We start from the raw sequence: 12,717 nt of genomic DNA, 5'->3' as shown, positions 1-12,717 counted from the left end.
TTTCAGGTCTTGCCACATTCTAATTATCCGTTAATCGCAGCATAAAATATTGTGCATCTGCAGACATTAGACAGATGAAACAGGGTTATTATCGTTAACTAAAGCTGAAACCATACAAACATTTGCATTACTTGCTGCAATCAAATAAATGTAAACTTTTATTTCAGCTATGCTAAAGCAATGTTAGTTTAAGCTGAAGTACTAAACAAACTAAAACTTAATAAAATTATAGACAGAACTAAAATGAAAATGAAGACAATATAAAAACACTGATACTACAAAAACACTGGGACTGTATTTAAAAATCAGGGGTACGTTTCTGAATGTATGAATCTATGGAAGAGCAAAGATTTGAGTTATTAAAATATTTTTCATAGGTTTATGTTTTTTATCGTATGTCCAGAATTCAGTGAGGTTCCCAAACATCTGTGTAAGTTTCACAGTTTTAACAAACTATTGATAAAAAGTATATCAAGTAAAACTATTTTATAAAAGCAACCCCTGAGATCTCAAATTATGTTGATAAAATTAATTTGATAATAATACTGAATATGACACTTTTGTACACAAGAACACAGAAACCTATATATTGTTCATTTTACAGATTTTTTTTTAAAAGCAGCTATTAAATTAAGTATTTTATATATTATATATATATATATATATATATATATATATATATAATATATATATATATGTGTGTGTGTGTGTATATATGTGTAATATATGTGTGTGTATATATATATATATATATATATATATATATATATATATAATATATATATATATATATATGAGCACTGTGCCAATGTTCGTCCGACTGTTTGTACTGTATTTTATTTTATTTTTTTAAACTGTTTTAATTATTCTATTTCTTTTATTATTTTAATTTCTTCTATGTAAAGCACTTTGAATTGCCATTGTGTATGAAATGTGCTATATAAATAAACTAGCCTGCCTTGCCTATATATATATATCTTTAAATCAATATTTTTATATTTCCCTGTAGTTTTATATTTATGTCACTGCAGTTCTTTCCCTCAATAAAGTCGTTGTATCTTAAATACTTCCTGCTTAAAAACAAAGTTTGCGATTTGCTGGTTGTTTCATGGCTTAAAACTCTTTAACAAAGACTTTATAAAAATCCCAATGGGAAAAATACAATCCGTATAAGCAAGGCCGCTGAAGAAGTGGATGAGCAGTGTTGCACTTGATAGTTCACATTAGAAAATAAAGAGAACTCACAGATGAACAAACATACAGTAAATATAATTTCCCTTAACGACCGTGACGAGAATTCAGAGGGTGCAGAGATGTGGCGGGGGCGAGAGACACAGACAGAGAGAGAGAGAGAGAGAGAGATTTGCTTATCCAGGCAGTGCAGAAAGCATGTGTGTGTGTGTGTGTGTGTGTGTGTGTGTGTTGAGCGGGGCGTTAGTAGATGGAGCATGTTTAATATAATTACACATATCCTCCTTGTGAAGTACAGCCATGTGAGACAGCACTAATGCCATAAACACAAACCTGCAGGGAGAGAGAGCGAGACAGACAGATGTTTGGACAACAGTAAATGAAGCGAACACACACTCGCGACACTGCAGTCATTTAACGGCCAGAGAGACACTGACCTCATGTGAAGGAGAGATCACGAGCCGTTCAGTCACATGACTCGCAGACATCCAATCCTGACATCGTGAAAGACGCATTTACAGCCTGAAATCACAGGAAAACTGTCCTAAAATCAGTTATATTAGACAGACACTTTACAATACGGTTCCTGGACACTGCAAAAAAATATTTCTTATACAGTATTTTTGTCGTTTTCCAGCACAAATATCTAAACATTCATAAATCAACATTTACTGGAAAAGTTAAATTGAACAAGAATTTATATAATAAATCAAGAAAAAAAAAAGGAAAAAAAATGTAATTAAATATGATTAAATATTAATATACAAATAATTTAATGAAATAATTGTTTTTTCTTTAGATTAAGTTTATTTTTCTGAGCCCATTTGCAGATATTTGTTCTCGTTTTAAGCTCAAACTCACTTTATTTTGATACTTTTTCAGAAAACAAGAATTAATATCTTCAGTCATTTTGCTTCTCCAGTAAATGCATCTTGATTTAAGAATTTTTTAGATATTTGAGCTGGAAAACAAGACCAAAATACTTGGGAAGAAATCAGTGTAGTTCCATTAGTTTCCATAAGGTTTCATTAGCTTTTTTTCCTTCCTTCCCCTTCCCTTCTTCCCATCTTTTTTCCTTGCTTCCCATCTTTTTCCTTCCTTTCCTCCTTCCTTCCTTTCCTTACTTCCTTCCATCCTTTCTTCCTTCCTTACTTCCTTCTCCTTACTTACTTCCTTCCTTTCCATCTTTTTTCCTTACTTCCTTCTCATTACTTCCTTCCATTTCTTCCTCCTCACTTACTTCCTTCCTTTCTTACTTCCCATTTTTTTTCTATCTTTCTTTCTTTCTTCCTTCCTATGTCACTCCACTGAAATAAACTATTTTTAATATAAACAAATTCAACATTCAAAAAAATAGTTATACATCTTATCCAAAAATGTAAAAAATATACAGTCTACTCGTCTTTAGTGCAAAAATATCTTTCTTTTAAAGCAGGAAAGAGGTCACACCATGACGTATCTTCCTTCTACTGGTCACACGTCTTCACGTGATGCGAATTCGCAGGTCAGAGTTCACCAAACTTGAACTTTGGAACACAGTGAAAACTTTTGCATGAGCTTGTGTTTGCAGTCTGACGTATTCGCATGCGTATGAATGTAAGTAAAGGGAACGAGAAGTGTAGTGTGATGCCTCTTAAGGCTGTCAATCACTGAACTCTGCACTCTCACAAAAACTCCCTGTGGCGAGCAGGGCGGGGCCAAGAGCCGTGGGAACGGAGCGAACGCTAATGAGCGTCTGACCGCCACACCGGCCCCGAGTCCCACGGAGGAGCTCTGGAAGGATAACAGGAGGAGTGACGACAGTGAAGGAAGAGAGAGGACCAGGCCTGGACTTTGTTTCGTGCTTTATTTTAGTTTATGCGGCAATCGTCCCTGATTTGCTGCTATAATTTTAGTACTTCAACTTCAACTTTTTTCAGTTTATTGGCAAGGCAACATTTAAAAAAATTTTGTTGAACATTTCAACTAATATTTATATTTTATTTTATAAAATAATTTTATTTTTGCTCCTATTTTTAATTTTTATTTTCTAATTGAACTTTCTATTTTTAATAAAAAGTACATTTTATTTAAAATATATATATTTTTGATTGGCCACCACTTTATTTTCATTTTGTTCTTTGTTTATTTATATGCCTTTAACATTGTTACACTCCCGTTATAATAAAACACATTTGTCACAGTGTTTTTTAATCTTTAACTCCAGTTAATAAAATACAACTGTTCATTGTTAGTTCATGTTAACGTAATATTAACAGATGCAACTTTTGATTCTGAATTTATTAGTAAATGTTGGAATTAGCATTAACTAATATTAATACATGCTTTAGAAGTATTTTTTATTGTTAGCTCATGCACTGTAAAACTTGCCGTTTCTTTGTAATTATTTGTGAAATTTACTAGTAATTTCTGAGTTGTTTCAAAGTAAATCCTACACCAGTTTTTCAGCATGTTAACCAATGTTCACAAATGAGACCTAATTGTGAAGTGTAACCCACTTGTTATGTGTTGAGGATATTTATGGATTTTATCTTACTTTCCATGAGAATGAGTTGTTGGACAGGAAGGGCTCATTTCCCTTAATTGTCACTGTAATAAAGAAACACAGGAAGTTGATTTTGATTCAGATTGAATTGTAGAACGGAACAAGGACAGAATGCATTGTGGGTCGGCATGTTCTAAATGGAGGACCAATCAGAGTTGCGTTTCTGGCAGCGCTTGAATAAATCTGGCTCGTGAAGCTTCTCAATGGTCTGATTGGGTCCGGTGCCAAACGTGATGATGTATTCTGTTGAGATAAAGTACGGCTGAATGTTAATCAGATATTTGCTCCAGATTGCCAGAGTGGCCCCTCGCTCTCGGGATCAGAGAAAAATGCTCATCTTTGCTTTTCTTCAGGGAACAAAGAAAACTGGATCTTTTATGAAGGATCTTCTCTGTCTTATTAAATGCATTTCTAAATCAATATATGCTTCAAAATAAGTAATGGACGATGTACAGTCAGTCAGCTATTATCACACACTACACTCGGACTGTATATTTACTTACACAGCTAGATACAAAATAAATGTAATACATTTTTTATAAAGAAATACTGATTCGAGTTGACAATTTTTAAGCTTCCACTAAGAAAAATATATAATAAGCATGTCCAAGTCCAGGGTTTATACTGCTAACTAAAACTATTACAAATATTTCTGTTAAAAGAAAGATAGCTGAAATGAAATCCAAATCCAAATATTAGTTTGAAATATTCAACTAAACAAAAACTTGAAATGTTGCTTTGGCTTATAAACTGAAAAAAAGTTGAAGTTGAAGTACTAAAATTATTATCAGGAAATAAATAAATAAAAACTAACTAAAACTGAAAAATAAACCCTAAATAGCAATATTTATATTTAAATTTTTTTTTTTTTTTAAACACTCAAATGACAAAAGCACATAAAAAATTAAACCAAATTTAACATGAAAATAAAAGCCAACTCAAAATATTAATAAAACTCTGTACAACGTTGCAAATTGTAACGTTATCGCTCAGCTCTAATCAAGGCATGAAGACATTAAGATATTATAAACGATTTTCTGTAAAGCTGCTTTGAAACCATGATTATTGTGAAAAGAGCTACACATATATTTTGCTTATTTTAATACTAGTAAACCATTTAGCTAAGATGTAACATTTATGTCTCTGTTTCAAGTTGTCTCTCATTAGACTCTTAGTGTTTCTTATTGATTACCACTTGTTCTTCTAAATGCAATGTTTTCCTTTTCTTACTTTAACTGGAGACTCCAGACATCTACAGTATTAAAACATTTAAGTTCATTACATGTTTTAAAATGAATAAAATGTAAATTTACTCGTTCCGAACCAAAATATCTTTCTTTATTCTGTGCAACACAAAAGCAGCTATTTTTAAGATCTTTGGGGTCTAAACAACATTGATTGGACCCCATTGACTTTCACTGTATGGACAAAAAAATAAAAATAAAAAAATAAAGGAGACATTTTTCTAAATATCTTATGTCAAACAGGATGATAATTTACATTTTAGGGTGAACTCTCTCCTATGAAGATCTCCAATGCCATTTTCATTAGTCAGCAAGAGACAAATATATGGAAGCTTGTTTCCGCATAGAATAAAGTAAATAGAAAGGTAATTGCAACTTTTTCTCTCACAATTCAGACACTTTAATCTTGCAACAAGTTTATATTTGACAATTCTGACTTTTTCTCAAATTGTGATATAAACTCACAATTCTGAGAGAAAAAAAAAAAGTCTGATATAAACTTGAAAATGTGACGAAAAAAACTTGCAATACAACAAAAGTTAGAATTGCAACTTGCAAGATAAACTCAAAAAAGTCAGAAAGAATTGTGAGATAAAAAGTCAAATATACAAATATACAATCTAGCATCATTATTCAAAAATATGTTGCTTAACCAATCAGAATCAAGTATTTAAAAAAAAAAAAAAAAAAAAAATCCATTAAAACTTACAATAAAACAAATATAACTGAACACATAAGTTTTTTACTAACGTTTCGGCAACAAGCCTTTATCAAGGCCCCAAAACCCTGGTGAAAATAAACTGTACCTCTATAAGGCAAGCGTCTGATTTAACGTTTCCCTCATTCACGCCGCAGGACGCTGAACTTTAATACTACTTAGTGCTTGAGGTTTGCTAGTAAAACCTAAATTGCAGGTATAGAGCTTAGCATGTGTTCAGTCAATCAGCTTTATAAGATAAAGAATCAGCATGATACTCATGGCAATAAAATATTAGCCATAATCCGTCTGATAGATATTCAACAAAATCATGGTCACAGACTCCCACACTGTTAAAATAATCATCGTAAGCTCTTTAATGAGCTGTAACGAGTGTAGTGTCCTCTCTGCGTGCGTCTGAGATCCCAGAATGCTTTGTAAAATGCCCCCTGCAGACGTCTACCCATCACGCACAACACACTGATACCCCTGTGTGTGCTGGCGTCTGTGTGTGTTGATGGATGCGTTGCCAATTTCCGGTGTCACGTAAACGCTTTGGTGCTCTTTTTTCCCCCCTTGCACGCTTTTAAATATTTGGAAGCCTTTAGGGAAGATGCATTATTCATTCAAAATTACATTTCATTTGCAGTTGGGGGGAAAAAAAGGAAAACCTGTAAAGCAAAAATCTTATAAAATCAATTAGATTCCTGCCCTCAGACGACAGGTCGGCCACACACAGGGCCTGGCACCATATCAGACCCAGATCTTACCTTTCATTTCACATTTAACAGGAAAATAGCAATTCTAATCAGGAAAAGAGTCAATGAGAGTTAGACGATTAAAGCTGGTGTTGAATTAATGGTGCCATGTGTCTGAAACTTCTTCACTGACACATTCAATCACACACAAAGGTAACACTTTGTAATACGCTTTCATTTGCTAACATTAGAGTTGAATTTAACCAACACATTAAGGCATGACAAACCTTACTTATATACTCACAATAAACAAGACTATTGAGCAAAACCTAAAGACTAATCAACATAATTCAATCAAAACACAAGACTCCTAAATAATAATGATAATCACACAGGAAGTGGCAGAGAAGAACACAAACACTGCAAGGGCAAAAAAGAGAGAGCTAAAAACTTAAGCATTTAATCCCTTAAAGGGATTGTTCACCCAAAAATGAAAATTAGCCCATGATTTACTCACCCTCAAGTCAGTGTATATGACATTATTCTTTCAGACGAATACAATTGGAGCTATATTAAAAAATGTCCTGGCTCTTCCAAGCTTTATAATGGCAGTGAATAGCTGGAGAAAATCTATCCATCATAAAAGTGCTTCTATCCATGATAAAAGTGCATCTATCCATCATAAAAGTGCATCTATCCATTATAAAAGTGCATCTATCCATCATAAAAGTGCATCTATCCATGATAAAAGTGCATCTATCCATGATAAAAGTGCATCTATCCATCATAAAAGTGCATCTATCCATGATAAAAGTGCATCTATCCATGATAAAAGTGCATCTATCCATCATAAAAGTGCATCTATCCATGATAAAAGTGCATCTATCCATGATAAAAGTGCATCTATCCATGATAAAAGTGCATCTATCCATGATAAAAGTGCATCTATCATCATAAAAGTGCATCTATCCATCATAAAAGTGCATCTATCCATGATAAAAGTGCATCTATCCATGATAAAAGTGCATAGGCTATCCATCATAAAAGTGCATCTATCCATGATAAAAGTGCATTTATCCATGATAAAAGTGCATATCCATCATAAAAGTGCATCTATATATCATAAAAGTGCATCTATCCATGATAAAAGTGCATCTATCCATGATAAAAGTGCATATCCATCATAAAAGTGCATCTATATATCATAAAAGTGCATCTATCCATGATAAAAGTGCATCTATCCATCATAAAAGTGCATCTATCCATGATAAAAGTGCATCTATAGGCTATATCATAAAAGTGCATCTATCCATGATAAAAATGCATCTATCCATGATAAAAGTGCATCTATCATCATAAAAGTGCATCTATCCATCATAAAAGTGCATCTATCCATGATAAAAGTGCATCTATCCATGATAAAAGTGCATAGGCTATCCATCATAAAAGTGCATCTATCCATGATAAAAGTGCATTTATCCATGATAAAAGTGCATCTATCCATGATAAAAGTGCATCTTTATATCATAAAAGTGCATCTATCCATGATAAAAGTGCATCTATCCATGATAAAAGTGCATATCCATCATAAAAGTGCATCTATATATCATAAAAGTGCATCTATCCATGATAAAAGTGCATCTATCCATCATAAAAGTGCATCTATCCATGATAAAAGTGCATCTATAGGCTATATCATAAAAGTGCATCTATCCATGATAAAAATGCATCTATCCATGATAAAAGTGCATCTATCATCATAAAAGTGCATCTATCCATCATAAAAGTGCATCTATCCATGATAAAAGTGCATCTATCCATGATAAAAGTGCATAGGCTATCCATCATAAAAGTGCATCTATCCATGATAAAAGTGCATTTATCCATGATAAAAGTGCATCTATCCATGATAAAAGTGCATCTTTATATCATAAAAGTGCATCTATCCATGATAAAAGTGCATCTATCCATGATAAAAGTGCATATCCATCATAAAAGTGCATCTATATATCATAAAAGTGCATCTATCCATGATAAAAGTGCATCTTTATATCATAAAAGTGCATCTATTCATGATAAAAGTGCATCTATCCATGATAAAAGTGCATACCCATCATAAAAGTGCATCTATATATCATAAAAGTGCATCTATCCATCATAAAAGTGCATCTATCAATGATAAAAGTGCATCTATCCATGATAAAAGTGCATCTATCCATGATAAAAGTGCATCTATATATCATAGTGCATCTATAAATCATAAAAGTGCATCTATCCATGATAAAAGTGCATCTATCCATCATAAAAGTGCATCTATATATCATAAAAGTGCATCTATCATCATAAAAGTGCATCTATCCATGATAAAAGTGCATCTATCATCATAAAAGTGCATCTATATATCAAAAGTGCATCTATCCATCATAAAAGTGCATCTGTCCATCATAAAAGTGCATCTATATATCATAAAAGTGCATCTAACAAGATAAAAGTGCATCTATCCATCATAAAAGTGCATCTATCCATCATAAAAGTGCATCTATCCATGATAAAAGTGCATCTATAGGCTATATCATAAAAGTGCATCTATCCATGATAAAAATGCATCTATCCATGATAAAAGTGCATCTATCATCATAAAAGTGCATCTATCCATGATAAAAGTGCATCTATCCATGATAAAAGTGCATAGGCTATCCATCATAAAAGTGCATCTATCCATGATAAAAGTGCATTTATCCATGATAAAAGTGCATCTATCCATGATAAAAGTGCATCTTTATATCATAAAAGTGCATCTATCCATGATAAAAGTGCATCTATCCATGATAAAAGTGCATATCCATCATAAAAGTGCATCTATATATCATAAAAGTGCATCTATCCATGATAAAAGTGCATCTTTATATCATAAAAGTGCATCTATCCATGATAAAAGTGCATCTATCCATGATAAAAGTGCATATCCATCATAAAAGTGCATCTATATATCATAAAAGTGCATCTATCAACGATAAAAGTGCATCTATCCATGATAAAAGTGCATCTATCCATGATAAAAGTGCATCTATATATCATAGTGCATCTATAAATCATAAAAGTGCATCTATCCATGATAAAAGTGCATCTATCCATCATAAAAGTGCATCTATATATCATAAAAGTGCATCTATCATCATAAAAGTGCATCTATCCATGATAAAAGTGCATCTATCATCATAAAAGTGCATCTATATATCAAAAGTGCATCTATCCATCATAAAAGTGCATCTGTCCATCATAAAAGTGCATCTATATATCATAAAAGTGCATCTAACAAGATAAAAGTGCATCTATCCATCATAAAAGTGCATCTATCCATGGTAAAAGTGCATCTATCCATGATAAAAGTGCATCTATAGGCTATATCATAAAAGTGCATCTATCCATGATAAAAATGCATCTATCCATGATAAAAGTGCATCTATCCACAATAAAAGTGCATCTATCCATCATAAAAGTGCATCTATCCATCATAAAAGGGCATCTATCCATGATAAAAGTGCATCTATCCATCATAAAAGTGCATCTATCATCATAAAAGTGCATCTATATATCAAAAGTGCATCTATCCATCATAAAAGTGCATCTGTCCATCATAAAAGTGCATCTATATATCATAAAAGTGCATCTAACAAGATAAAAGTGCATCTATCCATCATAAAAGTGCATCTATCCATCATAAAAGTGCATCTATCCATGATAAAAGTGCATCTATAGGCTATATCATAAAAGTGCATCTATCCATGATAAAAATGTATCTATCCATGATAAAAGTGCATCTATCCACAATAAAAGTGCATCTATCCATCATAAAAGTGCATCTATCCATCATAAAAGGGCATCTATCCATGATAAAAGTGCATCTATCCATCATAAAAGTGCATCTATCCACAATAAAAGTGCATCTATCCATCATAAAAGTGCATCTATCCATCATAAAAGTGCATCTGTCCATCATAAAAGTGCATCTATCCATGATAAAAGTGCATCTATCCATGATAAAAGTGCATCTATCATCATAAAAGTGCATCTATCCATCATAAAAGTGCATCTATCCATGATAAAAGTGCATCTATCCATGATAAAAGTGCATCTATCCATGATAAAAGTGCATCTATCATCATAAAAGTGCATCTATATATCAAAAGTGCATCTATCCATCATAAAAGTGCATCTGTCCATCATAAAAGTGCATCTATATATCATAAAAGTGCATCTAACAAGATAAAAGTGCATCTATCCATCATAAAAGTGCATCTATCCATCATAAAAGTGCATCTATCCATGATAAAAGTGCATCTATAGGCTATATCATAAAAGTGCATCTATCCATGATAAAAATTTATCTATCCATGATAAAAGTGCATCTATCCACAATAAAAGTGCATCTATCCATCATAAAAGTGCATCTATCCATCATAAAAGGGCATCTATCCATGATAAAAGTGCATCTATCCATCATAAAAGTGCATCTATCCACAATAAAAGTGCATCTATCCATCATAAAAGTGCATCTATCCATCATAAAAGTGCATCTATCCATGATAAAAGTGCATCTATCCATGATAAAAGTGCATCTATCATCATAAAAGTGCATCTATCCATCATAAAAGTGCATCATACATCATAAAAGGCCTTCAAAAAATAAAGGCCTTCTGAAGTGAAGCGATTTAAAACTTTAGTTAAAAACTTTAAAAGTTTATGATTAACAAATATACACAAGCTTACGTTATATCTTGAGATTTTCTTTTATTTGAAAACATTAAATATTGTGTGTTAGAAAACTCGCTCCGAAAAATTGTGCAAAATGTCGATATTTGTGTCTGAGAGAGAAATGAATTCAAGTAATTTGAAAGATATAGGCCTAGTCATTGAATGCATTTTGTGCGAGGAAATGATCAATGATCCTCAGTTTAGCTCACATAAACTGCTGTTGAGTTCAAGTTTTAAAAGTGACATAGCATTGAGAAACTGGTCCTAGCGATTATAAAAGTTGAAATAGTTGCATTATTTTTGTTATCGTTATCACCTCTAATAATTTTACACCTGTTCAAATACACAGGGAAAGACATTTCAATGATCGCAGACAGAAACGTGTTAAATTCCCAGCGCCGGTGTTTGATTCTCCGTCGAGTCCGTGCTAAACTGTGTGTTTCCCTGTAACGCGAGCGGCGCTTGGATGTGAAAGTTGGAAGGCTGAATTCCTGCAGGTCTCCGGCACAGTGTTGATGTTACTGTTTATCCTATAAAACTTTGATATGACACATATAAATCATTCACTAAGGAAATGATTGCCTCAAACAGAATGCGCCGCCTCTTGCTGCATGCTGAAACATTTATGCTTTTTAAGTCATAAATTATGACATGGCAATTTCTGTGCCGCAGGGGTAGAACTCCTCTTCCTCCACACACACACACACACACACACACACACACACTACAGCTGGGACGAACGGTCCTGCAAACACGACAAAGATCTTTTTTTATTGTGACCTAAATGTCTCTCCACATGAGAGAATCTCTCACTGAATAACCTTCTAGTTTTCCAGAACAGAAACACGGCTCTTGGTCAAACGTATCAGAGAATATTAGGCTAGACTCAAAAATGCAGATTTATTCAGTGCAAAGATGAGCTTTTTGCACACGAGTCAATTTTGTAATGTAAAAATCATTAACGTTGTTTCCAACATGTGCACAAGTGAAGCACAAAAAACTAAAGGAGGATTGTGAAGCTCTAGACCATCAAACCTGACATGAATAACGACTTAAAAAACGTTCGTTTCATGCATAAAACGCTGATTTCTTCAATCAGACAGAATCCAGTCATAAAAATAGAATTTAGTGATGGAATTTGGCAAATTAACTAATTAAATCCAATGCAGGGCTGGACACTTAATCAAGTTGTGATTTGGAATAGTGTCAGTGAATATTAAACCACAAAAAGACTGCTAATGAGCAGGGTTATTATCGTTAACTAAAACTAAAACATCTGTTAATTGAAATAAAGCTGAAATAAAATAAAATAAAATATAAATATTAGTAGAAATGCTTAAACTAAATGAAAATTAGAAATGTTGTATTGGCAATAAACAAATAAATTTAGCTAAAAACTATAACTTTAAAACATCTGTTAATTGAAATAAAGCTGAAATAAAATAAAATATTAATATTACTTGAAAAGCTTAAACTAAACTAAAATTAGAAATGTTGTTGTGTCAATAAACTGAAATAAATTTAGGTAAAAAACTAGCGGCCTATAACTAAAATTGCAATAAAAAAGCAATATTTAAAAAAATATAT

General features: G+C 32.5%; 1 long non-coding RNA gene across 3 annotated transcripts in view; it reads right to left on the bottom strand.

The window, feature by feature from the left end:
- The window catches only part of LOC307144881, a 46,755-nt gene that overhangs the window by 5,924 nt on the left and 28,114 nt on the right, over positions 1-12,717 (bottom strand). For 2 of the 3 annotated variants that reach the window (XR_013818840.1, XR_013818841.1), the window contains exon 2: positions 1,629-1,713. The exons of the other annotated variant lie outside the window; for it this stretch is intronic. This is a non-coding gene — a long non-coding RNA (uncharacterized lncRNA). The remainder of the gene's footprint in view (positions 1-1,628; positions 1,714-12,717) is intronic. 3 annotated transcript variants of the gene reach the window in all.

This window comes from Squalius cephalus (genome assembly GCF_949319135.1).
Source record: "Squalius cephalus genome assembly, chromosome: 17".
NCBI lineage: Eukaryota > Metazoa > Chordata > Actinopteri > Cypriniformes > Leuciscidae > Squalius > Squalius cephalus.
This window is presented reverse-complemented; position numbering and strand designations above follow the sequence as displayed.